General features: G+C 50.6%; 30 non-coding genes across 30 annotated transcripts; all 30 read left to right on the top strand.

Moving 5' to 3' along the window:
• The first annotated feature begins 65 nt into the window (after positions 1-65).
• LOC138639519 (U5 spliceosomal RNA) lies at positions 66-181 on the top strand. The gene has a single exon (XR_011313099.1). It is a non-coding gene; the product is annotated as a U5 spliceosomal RNA (small nuclear RNA).
• Positions 182-491: 310 nt separating this feature from the next.
• LOC138639710 (U5 spliceosomal RNA) lies at positions 492-607 on the top strand. Its single transcript, XR_011313280.1, has one exon. It is a non-coding gene; the product is annotated as a U5 spliceosomal RNA (small nuclear RNA).
• A 310-nt stretch (positions 608-917) lies between these two features.
• On the top strand, positions 918-1,033 carry LOC138640049 (U5 spliceosomal RNA). The gene has a single exon (XR_011313570.1). It is a non-coding gene; the product is annotated as a U5 spliceosomal RNA (small nuclear RNA).
• Positions 1,034-1,343: 310 nt separating this feature from the next.
• On the top strand, positions 1,344-1,459 carry LOC138640269 (U5 spliceosomal RNA). The gene has a single exon (XR_011313768.1). It is a non-coding gene; the product is annotated as a U5 spliceosomal RNA (small nuclear RNA).
• A 310-nt stretch (positions 1,460-1,769) lies between these two features.
• LOC138639315 (U5 spliceosomal RNA) lies at positions 1,770-1,885 on the top strand. Its single transcript, XR_011312903.1, has one exon. It is a non-coding gene; the product is annotated as a U5 spliceosomal RNA (small nuclear RNA).
• A 310-nt stretch (positions 1,886-2,195) lies between these two features.
• On the top strand, positions 2,196-2,311 carry LOC138639422 (U5 spliceosomal RNA). Its single transcript, XR_011313007.1, has one exon. It is a non-coding gene; the product is annotated as a U5 spliceosomal RNA (small nuclear RNA).
• Positions 2,312-2,621: 310 nt separating this feature from the next.
• On the top strand, positions 2,622-2,737 carry LOC138640268 (U5 spliceosomal RNA). Its single transcript, XR_011313767.1, has one exon. It is a non-coding gene; the product is annotated as a U5 spliceosomal RNA (small nuclear RNA).
• Positions 2,738-3,047: 310 nt separating this feature from the next.
• LOC138639976 (U5 spliceosomal RNA) lies at positions 3,048-3,163 on the top strand. The gene has a single exon (XR_011313499.1). It is a non-coding gene; the product is annotated as a U5 spliceosomal RNA (small nuclear RNA).
• A 310-nt stretch (positions 3,164-3,473) lies between these two features.
• LOC138640048 (U5 spliceosomal RNA) lies at positions 3,474-3,589 on the top strand. Its single transcript, XR_011313569.1, has one exon. It is a non-coding gene; the product is annotated as a U5 spliceosomal RNA (small nuclear RNA).
• Positions 3,590-3,901: 312 nt separating this feature from the next.
• On the top strand, positions 3,902-4,017 carry LOC138639148 (U5 spliceosomal RNA). Its single transcript, XR_011312746.1, has one exon. It is a non-coding gene; the product is annotated as a U5 spliceosomal RNA (small nuclear RNA).
• A 310-nt stretch (positions 4,018-4,327) lies between these two features.
• On the top strand, positions 4,328-4,443 carry LOC138639975 (U5 spliceosomal RNA). Its single transcript, XR_011313498.1, has one exon. It is a non-coding gene; the product is annotated as a U5 spliceosomal RNA (small nuclear RNA).
• A 310-nt stretch (positions 4,444-4,753) lies between these two features.
• On the top strand, positions 4,754-4,869 carry LOC138639146 (U5 spliceosomal RNA). The gene has a single exon (XR_011312744.1). It is a non-coding gene; the product is annotated as a U5 spliceosomal RNA (small nuclear RNA).
• Positions 4,870-5,179: 310 nt separating this feature from the next.
• Positions 5,180-5,295, top strand: LOC138639974 (U5 spliceosomal RNA). The gene has a single exon (XR_011313497.1). It is a non-coding gene; the product is annotated as a U5 spliceosomal RNA (small nuclear RNA).
• Positions 5,296-5,605: 310 nt separating this feature from the next.
• LOC138639145 (U5 spliceosomal RNA) lies at positions 5,606-5,721 on the top strand. The gene has a single exon (XR_011312743.1). It is a non-coding gene; the product is annotated as a U5 spliceosomal RNA (small nuclear RNA).
• Positions 5,722-6,031: 310 nt separating this feature from the next.
• Positions 6,032-6,147, top strand: LOC138639323 (U5 spliceosomal RNA). The gene has a single exon (XR_011312911.1). It is a non-coding gene; the product is annotated as a U5 spliceosomal RNA (small nuclear RNA).
• Positions 6,148-6,458: 311 nt separating this feature from the next.
• LOC138639973 (U5 spliceosomal RNA) lies at positions 6,459-6,574 on the top strand. Its single transcript, XR_011313496.1, has one exon. It is a non-coding gene; the product is annotated as a U5 spliceosomal RNA (small nuclear RNA).
• Positions 6,575-6,884: 310 nt separating this feature from the next.
• LOC138639144 (U5 spliceosomal RNA) lies at positions 6,885-7,000 on the top strand. The gene has a single exon (XR_011312742.1). It is a non-coding gene; the product is annotated as a U5 spliceosomal RNA (small nuclear RNA).
• A 310-nt stretch (positions 7,001-7,310) lies between these two features.
• LOC138639972 (U5 spliceosomal RNA) lies at positions 7,311-7,426 on the top strand. The gene has a single exon (XR_011313495.1). It is a non-coding gene; the product is annotated as a U5 spliceosomal RNA (small nuclear RNA).
• A 310-nt stretch (positions 7,427-7,736) lies between these two features.
• Positions 7,737-7,852, top strand: LOC138640267 (U5 spliceosomal RNA). The gene has a single exon (XR_011313766.1). It is a non-coding gene; the product is annotated as a U5 spliceosomal RNA (small nuclear RNA).
• Positions 7,853-8,162: 310 nt separating this feature from the next.
• LOC138639971 (U5 spliceosomal RNA) lies at positions 8,163-8,278 on the top strand. Its single transcript, XR_011313494.1, has one exon. It is a non-coding gene; the product is annotated as a U5 spliceosomal RNA (small nuclear RNA).
• A 310-nt stretch (positions 8,279-8,588) lies between these two features.
• On the top strand, positions 8,589-8,704 carry LOC138640047 (U5 spliceosomal RNA). The gene has a single exon (XR_011313568.1). It is a non-coding gene; the product is annotated as a U5 spliceosomal RNA (small nuclear RNA).
• A 310-nt stretch (positions 8,705-9,014) lies between these two features.
• LOC138639143 (U5 spliceosomal RNA) lies at positions 9,015-9,130 on the top strand. The gene has a single exon (XR_011312741.1). It is a non-coding gene; the product is annotated as a U5 spliceosomal RNA (small nuclear RNA).
• Positions 9,131-9,440: 310 nt separating this feature from the next.
• LOC138640089 (U5 spliceosomal RNA) lies at positions 9,441-9,556 on the top strand. Its single transcript, XR_011313609.1, has one exon. It is a non-coding gene; the product is annotated as a U5 spliceosomal RNA (small nuclear RNA).
• Positions 9,557-9,865: 309 nt separating this feature from the next.
• Positions 9,866-9,981, top strand: LOC138640266 (U5 spliceosomal RNA). Its single transcript, XR_011313765.1, has one exon. It is a non-coding gene; the product is annotated as a U5 spliceosomal RNA (small nuclear RNA).
• A 310-nt stretch (positions 9,982-10,291) lies between these two features.
• Positions 10,292-10,407, top strand: LOC138639970 (U5 spliceosomal RNA). Its single transcript, XR_011313493.1, has one exon. It is a non-coding gene; the product is annotated as a U5 spliceosomal RNA (small nuclear RNA).
• A 310-nt stretch (positions 10,408-10,717) lies between these two features.
• Positions 10,718-10,833, top strand: LOC138639512 (U5 spliceosomal RNA). The gene has a single exon (XR_011313093.1). It is a non-coding gene; the product is annotated as a U5 spliceosomal RNA (small nuclear RNA).
• Positions 10,834-11,143: 310 nt separating this feature from the next.
• On the top strand, positions 11,144-11,259 carry LOC138639142 (U5 spliceosomal RNA). The gene has a single exon (XR_011312740.1). It is a non-coding gene; the product is annotated as a U5 spliceosomal RNA (small nuclear RNA).
• Positions 11,260-11,569: 310 nt separating this feature from the next.
• On the top strand, positions 11,570-11,685 carry LOC138639969 (U5 spliceosomal RNA). The gene has a single exon (XR_011313492.1). It is a non-coding gene; the product is annotated as a U5 spliceosomal RNA (small nuclear RNA).
• A 310-nt stretch (positions 11,686-11,995) lies between these two features.
• Positions 11,996-12,111, top strand: LOC138640265 (U5 spliceosomal RNA). Its single transcript, XR_011313764.1, has one exon. It is a non-coding gene; the product is annotated as a U5 spliceosomal RNA (small nuclear RNA).
• A 310-nt stretch (positions 12,112-12,421) lies between these two features.
• LOC138639968 (U5 spliceosomal RNA) lies at positions 12,422-12,537 on the top strand. Its single transcript, XR_011313491.1, has one exon. It is a non-coding gene; the product is annotated as a U5 spliceosomal RNA (small nuclear RNA).
• The last annotated feature ends 295 nt before the right edge of the window (positions 12,538-12,832 follow it).

Genomic DNA, 12,832 nt, shown 5'->3' with positions numbered 1-12,832 from the left:
GCTCTCCCCGGGCCAAGTGAGGGCTGCTGCCATGGTGGTAGGTCAGGAGGAGGCCTTTGCCCAGTATAATTTGGCTTCTCTTCAGAACGTAAAAATCTTTCGCCTTTTACTAAAGATTTCCGTGGAGAGGAGCAAAACTGAGTTTTGTGGCAATTTTTGCATGCTCCAGCTTGCTGGGGCTTCCTTAATTGGGTTCAACAACAGAATAAAGTAATGGGTGGGTGGGGTTTCGGTGGGAGACTGAACCCTGGGGTTGCTGGGAAGAGGCCCTCATTTGCATATTGTAGCCATGGATGGCCTTCTTCCGGGCAACGGAACAGGTGATGCTCTGTCAGCAGCATAGAACTGAGAACGGAGCAGCCTGTGGAAGATGGGCTGTTGCCGTTTTTGTTTTTCCATCACCAAACCACGAACCCACTTCTAGGTGCTGTCCCCGGGCCAAGTGAGGGCTGCTGCCATGGTGGTAGGTCAGGAGGAGGCCCTTGCCCAGTATATTCTGGCTTCTCTTCAGAACGTAAAAATCTTTTGCCTTTTACTAAAGATTTCCATGGAGAGGAGCAAAACTGAGTTTTGTGGCAATTTTTGCATGCTCCAGCTTGCTGAGGCTTTCTTAATTGGGTTCAACAACAGAATAAAGGAATGGGTGGGTGGGGTTTCGGTGGGAGACTGAACCCTGGGGTTCCTGGGAAAAGGCCCTCATTTGCATATTGTAGCCATGGATGGCCTTCTTCCGGGCAATGGAACAGGTGATGCTCTGTCAGCAGCATAGAACTGAGAACGAAGCAGCCTGTGGAAGATGGGCTGTTGCCGTTTTTGTTTTTCCATCACCAAACCACGAACCCACTTCTAGTTGCTCTCCCCGGGCCAAGTGAGGGCTGCTGCCATGGTGGTAGGTCAGGAGGAGGCCCTTGCTCTGTATACTCAGGCTTCTCTTCAGAACGTAAAAATCTTTCGCCTTTTACTAAAGATTTCCGTGGAGAGGAGCAAAACTGAGTTTTGTGGCAATTTTTGCATGCTCCAGCTTGCTGGGGCTTCGTTAATTGGGTTCAACAACAGAATAAAGTAATGGGTGGGTGGGGTTTCGGTGGGAGACTGAACCCTGGGGTTGCGGGGAAGAGGCCCTCATTTGCATATTGTAGCCATGGATGGCCTTCTTCCGGGCAACGGAACAGGTGATGCTCTGTCAGCAGCATCGAACTGAGAACGGAGCAGCCTGTGGAAGATGGGCTGTTGCCGTTTTTGTTTTTCCATCACCAAACCACGAACCCACTTCTAGGTGCTGTCCCCGGGCCAAGTGAGGGCTGCTGCCATGGTGGTAGGTCAGGAGGAGGCCTTTGCACAGTATACTCTGGCTTCTCTTCAGAATGTAAAAATCTTTCGCCTTTTACTAAAGATTTCCGTGGAGAGGAGCAAAACTGAGTTTTGTGGCAATTTTTGCATGCTCCAGCTTGCTGGGGCTTTCTTAATTGGGTTCAACAACAGAATAAAGGAATGGGTGGGTGGGGTTTCGGTGGGAGACTGAACCCTGGGGTTCCTGGGAAAAGGCCCTCATTTGCATATTGTAGCCATAGATGGCCTTCTTCCGGGCAACGGAACAGGTGATGCTCTGTCAGCAGCATAGAACTGAGAACGGAGCATCCTATGGAAGATGGGCTGTTGCCGTTTTTTTTTTTCCATCACCAAACCATGAACCCACTTCAAGGTGCTCTCCCCGGGCCAAGTGAGGGCTGCTGCCATGGTGGTAGGTCAGGAGGAGGCCTTTGCACAGTATACTCTGGCTTCTTTTCAGAATGTAAAAATCTTTCGCCTTTTACTAAAGATTTCCGTGGAGAGGAGCAAAACTGAGTTTTGTGGCAATTTTTGCATGCTCCAGCTTGCTGGGGCTTTCTTAATTGGGTTCAACAACAGAATAAAGGAATGGGTGGGTGGGGTTTCGGTGGGAGACTGAACCCTGGGGTTCCTGGGAAAAGGCCCTCATTTGCATATTGTAGCCATGGATGGCCTTCTTCCGGGCAACGGAACAGGTGATGCTCTGTCAGCAGCATAGAACTGAGAACGGAGCATCCTGTGGAAGATGGGCTGTTGCCGTTTTTGTTTTTCCATCACCAAACCACGAACCCACTTCTAGGTGCTCTCCCCGGGCCAAGTGAGGGCTGCTGCCATGGTGGTAGGTCAGGAGGAGGCCTTTGCCCAGTATAATCTGGCTTCTCTTCAGAACGTAAAAATCTTTCGCCTTTTACTAAAGATTTCCGTGGAGAGGAGCAAAACTGAGTTTTGTGGCAATTTTTGCATGCTCCAGCTTGCTGGGGCTTCCTTAATTGGGTTCAACAACAGAATAAAGTAATGGGTGGGTGGGGTTTCGGTGGGAGACTGAACCCTGGGGTTGCTGGGAAGAGGCCCTCATTTGCATATTGTAGCCATGGATGGCCTTCTTCCGGGCAACGGAACAGGTGATGCACTGTCAGCAGCATAGAACTGAGAACGGAGCAGCCTGTGGAAGATGGGCTGTTGCCGTTTTTGTTTTTCCATCACCAAACCACGAACCCACTTCTAGGTGCTCTCCCCGGGCCAAGTGAGGGCTGCTGCCATGGTGGTAGGTCAGGAGGAGGCCTTTGCACAGTATACTCTGGCTTCTCTTCAGAATGTAAAAATCTTTCGCCTTTTACTAAAGATTTCCGTGGAGAGGAGCAAAACTGAGTTTTGTGGCAATTTTTGCATGCTCCAGCTTGCTGGGGCTTTCTTAATTGGGTTCAACAACAGAATAAAGGAATGGGTGGGTGGGGTTTCGGTGGGAGACTGAACCCTGGGGTTCCTGGGAAAAGGCCCTCATTTGCATATTGTAGCCATGGATGGCCTTCTTCCGGGCAACGGAACAGGTGATGCTCTGTCAGCAGCATAGAACTGAGAACGGAGCATCCTGTGGAAGATGGGCTGTTGCCGTTTTTGTTTTTCCATCACCAAACCACGAACCCACTTCTAGGTGCTCTCCCCGGGCCAAGTGAGGGCTGCTGCCATGGTGGTAGGTCAGGAGGAGGCCCTTGCCCAGTATACTCTGGCTTCTCTTCAGAACGTAAAAATCTTTCGCCTTTTACTAAAGATTTCCGTGGAGAGGAGCAAAACTGAGTTTTGTGGCAATTTTTGCATGCTCCAGCTTGCTGGGGCTTCGTTAATTGGGTTCAACAACAGAATAAAGTAATGGGTGGGTGGGGTTTCGGTGGGAGACTGAACCCTGGGGTTGCGGGGAAGAGGCCCTCATTTGCATATTGTAGCCATGGATGGCCTTCTTCCGGGCAATGGAACAGGTGATGCTCTGTCAGCAGCATAGAACTGAGAACGAAGCAGCCTGTGGAAGATGGGCTGTTGCCGTTTTTGTTTTTCCATCACCAAACCACGAACCCACTTCTAGTTGCTCTCCCCGGGCCAAGTGAGGGCTGCTGCCATGGTGGTAGGTCAGGAGGAGGCCCTTGCTCTGTATACTCAGGCTTCTCTTCAGAACGTAAAAATCTTTCGCCTTTTACTAAAGATTTCCGTGGAGAGGAGCAAAACTGAGTTTTGTGGCAATTTTTGCATGCTCCAGCTTGCTGGGGCTTCGTTAATTGGGTTCAACAACAGAATAAAGTAATGGGTGGGTGGGTGGGGTTTCGGTGGGAGACTGAACCCTGGGGTTCCTGGGAAAAGGCCCTCATTTGCATATTGTAGCCATGGATGGCCTTCTTCCGGGCAACGGAACAGGTGATGCTCTGTCAGCAGCATAGAACTGAGAACGGAGCAGCCTGTGGAAGATGGCTGTTGCCGTTTTGTTTTTCCATCACCATACCACGAACCCACTTCTAGGTGCTGTCCCCGGGCCAAGTGAGGGCTGCTGCCATGGTGGTAGGTCAGGAGGAGGCCCTTGCCCAGTATATTCTGGCTTCTCTTCAGAACGTAAAAATCTTTCGCCTTTTACTAAAGATTTCCGTGGAGAGGAGCAAAACTGAGTTTTGTGGCAATTTTTGCATGCTCCAGCTTGCTGGGGCTTTCTTAATTGGGTTCAACAACAGAATAAAGGAATGGGTGGGTGGGGTTTCGGTGGGAGACTGAACCCTGGGGTTCCTGGGAAAAGGCCCTCATTTGCATATTGTAGCCATGGATGGCCTTCTTCCGGGCAACGGAACAGGTGATGCTCTGTCAGCAGCATAGAACTGAGAACGGAGCATCCTGTGGAGGATGGGCTGTTGCCGTTTTTGTTTTTCCATCACCAAACCACGAACCCACTTCTAGGTGCTCTCCCCGGGCCAAGTGAGGGCTGCTGCCATGGTGGTAGGTAAGGAGGAGGCCTTTGCCCAGTATACTCTGGCTTCTCTTCAGAACGTAAAAATCTTTCGCCTTTTACTAAAGATTTCCGTGGAGAGGAGCAAAACTGAGTTTTGTGGCAATTTTTGCATGCTCCAGCTTGCTGGGGCTTCCTTAATTGGGTTCAACAACAGAATAAAGTAATGGGTGGGTGGGGTTTCGGTGGGAGACTGAACCCTGGGGTTGCTGGGAAGAGGCCCTCATTTGCATATTGTAGCCATGGATGGCCTTCTTCCGGGCAACGGAACAGGTGATGCTCTGTCAGCAGCATAGAACTGAGAACGGAGCAGCCTGTGGAAGATGGGCTGTTGCCGTTTTTGTTTTTCCATCACCAAACCACGAACCCACTTCTAGGTGCTGTCCCCGGGCCAAGTGAGGGCTGCTGCCATGGTGGTAGGTCAGGAGGAGGCCCTTGCCCAGTATATTCTGGCTTCTCTTCAGAACGTAAAAATCTTTCGCCTTTTACTAAAGATTTCCGTGGAGAGGAGCAAAACTGAGTTTTGTGGCAATTTTTGCATGCTCCAGCTTGCTGGGGCTTTCTTAATTGGGTTCAACAACAGAATAAAGGAATGGGTGGGTGGGGTTTCGGTGGGAGACTGAACCCTGGGGTTCCTGGGAAAAGGCCCTCATTTGCATATTGTAGCCATGGATGGCCTTCTTCCGGGCAACGGAACAGGTGATGCTCTGTCAGCAGCATAGAACTGAGAACGGAGCATCCTGTGGAAGATGGGCTGTTGCCGTTTTTGTTTTTCCATCACCAAACCACGAACCCACTTCTAGGTGCTCTCCCCGGGCCAAGTGAGGGCTGCTGCCATGGTGGTAGGTCAGGAGGAGGCCTTTGCCCAGTATACTCTGGCTTCTCTTCAGAACGTAAAAATCTTTCGCCTTTTACTAAAGATTTCCGTGGAGAGGAGCAAAACTGAGTTTTGTGGCAATTTTTGCATGCTCCAGCTTGCTGGGGCTTTCTTAATTGGGTTCAACAACAGAATAAAGTAATGGGTGGGTGGGGTTTCGGTGGGAGACTGAACCCTGGGGTTGCTGGGAAGAGGCACTCATTTGCATATTGTAGCCATGGATGGCCTTCTTCCGGGCAACGGAACAGGTGATGCTCTGTCAGCAGCATAGAACTGAGAACGGAGCAGCCTGTGGAAGATGGGCTGTTGCCGTTTTTGTTTTTCCATCACCAAACCACGAACCCACTTCTAGGTGCTGTCCCCGGGCCAAGTGAGGGCTGCTGCCATGGTGGTAGGTCAGGAGGAGGCCCTTGCCCAGTATATTCTGGCTTCTCTTCAGAACGTAAAAATCTTTCGCCTTTTACTAAAGATTTCCGTGGAGAGGAGCAAAACTGAGTTTTGTGGCAATTTTTGCATGCTCCAGCTTGCTGGGGCTTTCTTAATTGGGTTCAACAACAGAATAAAGGAATGGGTGGGTGGGGTTTCGGTGGGAGACTGAACCCTGGGGTTCCTGGGAAAAGGCCCTCATTTGCATATTGTAGCCATGGATGGCCTTCTTCCGGGCAACGGAACAGGTGATGCTCTGTCAGCAGCATAGAACTGAGAACAGAGCATCCTGTGGAAGATGGGCTGTTGCCGTTTTTGTTTTTCCATCACCAAACCACGAACCCACTTCTAGGTGCTCTCCCCGGGCCAAGTGAGGGCTGCTGCCATGGTGGTAGGTAAGGAGGAGGCCTTTGCCCAGTATACTCTGGCTTCTCTTCAGAACGTAAAAATCTTTCGCCTTTTACTAAAGATTTCCATGGAGAGGAGCAAAACTGAGTTTTGTGGCAATTTTTGCATGCTCCAGCTTGCTGGGGCTTCCTTAATTGGGTTCAACAACAGAATAAAGTAATGGGTGGGTGGGGTTTCGGGGGGGAGACTGAACCCTGGGGTTGCTGGGAAGAGGCCCTCATTTGCATATTGTAGCCATGGATGGCCTTCTTCCGGGCAACGGAACAGGTGATGCTCTGTCAGCAGCATAGAACTGAGAACGGAGCAGCCTGTGGAAGATGGGCTGTTGCCGTTTTTGTTTTTCCATCACCAAACCACGAACCCACTTCTAGGTGCTCTCCCCGGGCCAAGTGAGGGCTGCTGCCATGGTGGTAGGTCAGGAGGAGGCCCTTGCCCAGTATACTCTGGCTTCTCTTCAGAACGTAAAAATCTTTCGCCTTTTACTAAAGATTTCCGTGGAGAGGAGCAAAACTGAGTTTTGTGGCAATTTTTGCATGCTCCAGCTTGCTGGGGCTTCGTTAATTTGGTTCAACAACAGAATAAAGTAATGGGTGGGTGGGGTTTCGGTGGGAGACTGAACCCTGGGGTTGCGGGGAAGAGGCCCTCATTTGCATATTGTAGCCATGGATGGCCTTCTTCCGGGCAACGGAACAGGTGATGCTCTGTCAGCAGCATCGAACTGAGAACGGAGCAGCCTGTGGAAGATGGGCTGTTGCCGTTTTTGTTTTTCCATCACCAAACCACGAACCCACTTCTAGGTGCTGTCCCCGGGCCAAGTGAGGGCTGCTGCCATGGTGGTAGGTCAGGAGGAGGCCCTTGCCCAGTATATTCTGGCTTCTCTTCAGAACGTAAAAATCTTTCGCCTTTTACTAAAGATTTCCGTGGAGAGGAGCAAAACTGAGTTTTGTGGCAATTTTTGCATGCTCCAGCTTGCTGGGGCTTTCTTAATTGGGTTCAACAACAGAATAAAGGAATGGGTGGGTGGGGTTTCGGTGGGAGACTGAACCCTGGGGTTCCTGGGAAAAGGCCCTCATTTGCATATTGTAGCCATGGATGGCCTTCTTCCGGGCAACAGAACAGGTGATGCTCTGTCAGCAGCATAGAACTGAGAACGGAGCATCCTGTGGAAGATGGGCTGTTGCCGTTTTTGTTTTTCCATCACCAAACCACGAACCCACTTCTAGGTGCTCTCCCCGGGCCAAGTGAGGGCTGCTGCCATGGTGGTAGGTCAGGAGGAGGCCTTTGCCCAGTATACTCTGGCTTCTCTTCAGAACGTAAAAATCTTTCGCCTTTTACTAAAGATTTCCGTGGAGAGGAGCAAAACTGAGTTTTGTGGCAATTTTTGCATGCTCCAGCTTGCTGGGGCTTCCTTAATTGGGTTCAACAACAGAATAAAGTAATGGGTGGGTGGGGTTTCGGTGGGAGACTGAACCCTGGGGTTGCTGGGAAGAGGCCCTCATTTGCATATTGTAGCCATGGATGGCCTTCTTCCGGGCAACGGAACAGGTGATGCTCTGTCAGCAGCATAGAACTGAGAACGGAGCATCCTGTGGAAGATGGGCTGTTGCCGTTTTTTTTTTTCCATCACCAAACCACGAACCCACTTCTAGGTGCTCTCCCCGGGCCAAGTGAGGACTGCTGCCATGGTGGTAGGTCAGGAGGAGGCCTTTGCACAGTATACTCTGGCTTCTCTTCAGAATGTAAAAATCTTTCGCCTTTTACTAAAGATTTCCGTGGAGAGGAGCAAAACTGAGTTTTGTGGCAATTTTTGCATGCTCCAGCTTGCTGGGGCTTTCTTAATTGGGTTCAACAACAGAATAAAGGAATGGGTGGGTGGGGTTTCGGTGGGAGACTGAACCCTGGGGTTCCTGGGAAAAGGCCCTCATTTGCATATTGTAGCCATGGATGGCCTTCTTCCGGGTAACGGAACAGGTGATGCTCTGTCAGCAGCATAGAACTGAGAACGGAGCATCCTGTGGAAGATGGGCTGTTGCCGTTTTTGTTTTTCCATCACCAAACCACGAACCCACTTCTAGGTGCTCTCCCCGGGCCAAGTGAGGGCTGCTGCCATGGTGGTAGGTCAGGAGGAGGCACTTGCCCAGTATACTCTGGCTTCTCTTCAGAACGTAAAAATCTTTCGCCTTTTACTAAAGATTTCCGTGGAGAGGAGCAAAACTGAGTTTTGTGGCAATTTTTGCATGCTCCAGCTTGCTGGGGCTTCGTTAATTGGGTTCAACAACAGAATAAAGTAATGGGTGGGTGGGGTTTCGGTGGGAGACTGAACCCTGGGGTTGCGGGGAAGAGGCCCTCATTTGCATATTGTAGCCATGGATGGCCTTCTTCCGGGCAATGGAACAGGTGATGCTCTGTCAGCAGCATAGAACTGAGAACGAAGCAGCCTGTGGAAGATGGGCTGTTGCCGTTTTTGTTTTTCCATCACCAAACCACGAACCCACTTCTAGTTGCTCTCCCCGGGCCAAGTGAGGGCTGCTGCCATGGTGGTAGGTCAGGAGGAGACCCTTGCTCTGTATACTCAGGCTTCTCTTCAGAACGTAAAAATCTTTCGCCTTTTACTAAAGATTTCCGTGGAGAGGAGCAAAACTGAGTTTTGTGGCAATTTTTGCATGCTCCAGCTTGCTGGGGCTTCGTTAATTGGGTTCAACAACAGAATAAAGTAATGGGTGGGTGGGGTTTCGGTGGGAGACTGAACCCTGGGGTTGCGGGGAAGAGGCCCTCATTTGCATATTGTAGCCATGGATGGCCTTCTTCCGGGCAACGGAACAGGTGATGCTCTGTCAGCAGCATCGAACTGAGAACGGAGCAGCCTGTGGAAGATGGGCTGTTGCCGTTTTTGTTTTTCCATCACCAAACCACGAACCCACTTCTAGGTGCTGTCCCCGGGCCAAGTGAGGGCTGCTGCCATGGTGGTAGGTCAGGAGGAGGCCCTTGCCCAGAATATTCTGGCTTCTCTTCAGAACGTAAAAATCTTTCGCCTTTTACTAAAGATTTCCGTGGAGAGGAGCAAAACTGAGTTTTGTGGCAATTTTTGCATGCTCCAGCTTGCTGGGGCTTTCTTAATTGGGTTCAACAACAGAATAAAGGAATGGGTGGGTGGGGTTTCGGTGGGAGACTGAACCCTGGGGTTCCTGGGAAAAGGCCCTCATTTGCATATTGTAGCCATGGATGGCCTTCTTCCGGGCAACGGAACAGGTGATGCTCTGTCAGCAGCATAGAACTGAGAACGGAGCATCCTGTGGAAGATGGGCTGTTGCCGTTTTTGTTTTTCCATCACCAAACCACGAACCCACTTCTAGGTGCTCTCCCCGGGCCAAGTGAGGGCTGCTGCCATGGTGGTAGGTCAGGAGGAGGCCTTTGCCCAGTATACTCTGGCTTCTCTTCAGCACGTAAAAATCTTTCGCCTTTTACTAAAGATTTCCGTGGAGAGGAGCAAAACTGAGTTTTGTGGCAATTTTTGCATGCTCCAGCTTGCTGGGGCTTTCTTAATTGGGTTCAACAACAGAATAAAGGAATGGGTGGGTGGGGTTTCGGTGGGAGACTGAACCCTGGGGTTCCTGGGAAAAGGCCCTCATTTGCATATTGTAGCCATAGATGGCCTTCTTCCGGGCAACGGAACAGGTGATGCTCTGTCAGCAGCATAGAACTGAGAACGGAGCATCCTATGGAAGATGGGCTGTTGCCGTTTTTTTTTTCCATCACCAAACCACGAACCCACTTCTAGGTGCTCTCCCCGGGCCAAGTGAGGGCTGCTGCCATGGTGGTAGGTCAGGAGGAGGCCTTTGCACAGTATACTCTGGCTTCTCTTCAGAATGTAAAAATCTTTCGCCTTTTACTAAAGATTTCCGTGGAGAGGAGCAAAACTGAGTTTTGTGGCAATTTTTGCATGCTCCAGCTTGCTGGGGCTTTCTTAATTGGGTTCAACAACAGAATAAAGGAATGGGTGGGTGGGGTTTCGGTGGGAGACTGAACCCTGGGGTTCCTGGGAAAAGGCCCTCATTTGCATATTGTAGCCATGGATGGCCTTCTTCCGGGCAACGGAACAGGTGATGCTCTGTCAGCAGCATAGAACTGAGAACGGAGCATCCTGTGGAAGATGGGCTGTTGCCGTTTTTGTTTTTCCATCACCAAACCACGAACCCACTTCTAGGTGCTCTCCCCGGGCCAAGTGAGGGCTGCTGCCATGGTGGTAGGTCAGGAGGAGGCCTTTGCCCAGTATACTCTGGCTTCTCTTCAGAACGTAAAAATCTTTCGCCTTTTACTAAAGATTTCCGTGGAGAGGAGCAAAACTGAGTTTTGTGGCAATTTTTGCATGCTCCAGCTTGCTGGGGCTTCCTTAATTGGGTTCAACAACAGAATAAAGTAATGGGTGGGTGGGGTTTCGGTGGGAGACTGAACCCTGGGGTTGCTGGGAAGAGGCCCTCATTTGCATATTGTAGCCATGGATGGCCTTCTTCCGGGCAACGGAACAGGTGATGCTCTGTCAGCAGCATAGAACTGAGAACGGAGCAGCCTGTGGAAGATGGGCTGTTGCCGTTTTTGTTTTTCCATCAGCAAACCACGAACCCACTTCTAGGTGCTCTCCCCGGGCCAAGTGAGGGCTGCTGCCATGGTGGTAGGTCAGGAGGAGGCCTTTGCACAGTATACTCTGGCTTCTCTTCAGAATGTAAAAATCTTTCGTCTTTTACTAAAGATTTCCGTGGAGAGGAGCAAAACTGAGTTTTGTGGCAATTTTTGCATGCTCCAGCTTGCTGGGGCTTTCTTAATTGGGTTCAACAACAGAATAAAGGAATGGGTGGGTGGGGTTTCGGTGGGAGACTGAACCCTGGGGTTCCTGGGAAAAGGCCCTCATTTGCATATTGTAGCCATAGATGGCCTTCTTCCGGGCAACGGAACAGGTGATGCTCTGTCAGCAGCATAGAACTGAGAACGGAGCATCCTATGGAAGATGGGCTGTTGCCGTTTTTTTTTTTCCATCACCAAACCACGAACCCACTTCTAGGTGCTGTCCCCGGGCCAAGTGAGGGCTGCTGCCATGGTGGTAGGTCAGGAGGAGGCCCTTGCCCAGTATATTCTGGCTTCTCTTCAGAACGTAAAAATCTTTCGCCTTTTACTAAAGATTTCCGTGGAGAGGAGCAAAACTGAGTTTTGTGGCAATTTTTGCATGCTCCAGCTTGCTGGGGCTTTCTTAATTGGGTTCAACAACAGAATAAAGGAATGGGTGGGTGGGGTTTCGGTGGGAGACTGAACCCAGGGGTTCCTGGGAAAAGGCCCTCATTTGCATATTGTAGCCATGGATGGCCTTCTTCCGGGCAACAGAACAGGTGATGCTCTGTCAGCAGCATAGAACTGAGAACGGAGCATCCTGTGGAAGATGGGCTGTTGCCGTTTTTGTTTTTCCATCACCAAACCACGAACCCACTTCTAGGTGCTCTCCCCGGGCCAAGTGAGGGCTGCTGCCATGGTGGTAGGTCAGGAGGAGGCCTTTGCCCAGTATACTCTGGCTTCTCTTCAGAACGTAAAAATCTTTCGCCTTTTACTAAAGATTTCCGTGGAGAGGAGCAAAACTGAGTTTTGTGGCAATTTTTGCATGCTCCAGCTTGCTGGGGCTTCCTTAATTGGGTTCAACAACAGAATAAAGTAATGGGTGGGTGGGGTTTCGGTGGGAGACTGAACCCTGGGGTTGCTGGGAAGAGGCCCTCATTTGCATATTGTAGCCATGGATGGCCTTCTTCCAGGCAACGGAACAGGTGATGCTCTGTCAGCAGCATAGAACTGAGAACGGAGCATCCTGTGGAAGATGGGCTGTTGCCGTTTTTTTTTTTCCATCACCAAACCACGAACCCACTTCTAGGTGCTCTCCCCGGGCCAAGTGAGGACTGCTGCCATGGTGGTAGGTCAGGAGGAGGCCTTTGCACAGTATACTCTGGCTTCTCTTCAGAATGTAAAAATCTTTCGCCTTTTACTAAAGATTTCCGTGGAGAGGAGCAAAACTGAGTTTTGTGGCAATTTTTGCATGCTCCAGCTTGCTGGGGCTTTCTTAATTGGGTTCAACAACAGAATAAAGGAATGGGTGGGTGGGGTTTCGGTGGGAGACTGAACCCTGGGGTTCCTGGGAAAACGCCCTCATTTGCATATTGTAGCCATGGATGGCCTTCTTCCGGGCAACGGAACAGGTGATGCTCTGTCAGCAGCATAGAACTGAGAACGGAGCATCCTGTGGAAGATGGGCTGTTGCCGTTTTTGTTTTTCCATCACCAAACCACGAACCCACTTCTAGGTGCTCTCCCCGGGCCAAGTGAGGGCTGCTGCCATGGTGGTAGGTCAGGAGGAGGCACTTGCCCAGTATACTCTGGCTTCTCTTCAGAACGTAAAAATCTTTCGCCTTTTACTAAAGATTTCCGTGGAGAGGAGCAAAACTGAGTTTTGTGGCAATTTTTGCATGCTCCAGCTTGCTGGGGCTTCGTTAATTGGGTTCAACAACAGAATAAAGTAATGGGTGGGTGGGGTTTCGGTGGGAGACTGAACCCTGGGGTTGCGGGGAAGAGGCCCTCATTTGCATATTGTAGCCATGGATGGCCTTCTTCCGGGCAATGGAACAGGTGATGCTCTGTCAGCAGCATAGAACTGAGAACGAAGCAGCCTGTGGAAGATGGGCTGTTGCCGTTTTTGTTTTTCCATCACCAAACCACGAACCCACTTCTAGTTGCTCTCCCCGGGCCAAGTGAGGGCTGCTGCCATGGTGGTAGGTCAGGAGG

This window comes from Ranitomeya imitator, chromosome 5, assembly GCF_032444005.1.
Source record: "Ranitomeya imitator isolate aRanImi1 chromosome 5, aRanImi1.pri, whole genome shotgun sequence".
NCBI lineage: Eukaryota > Metazoa > Chordata > Amphibia > Anura > Dendrobatidae > Ranitomeya > Ranitomeya imitator.
Note: the sequence above shows the minus strand (reverse complement) of the source record. Positions and strands in the feature narration are given on the sequence as shown.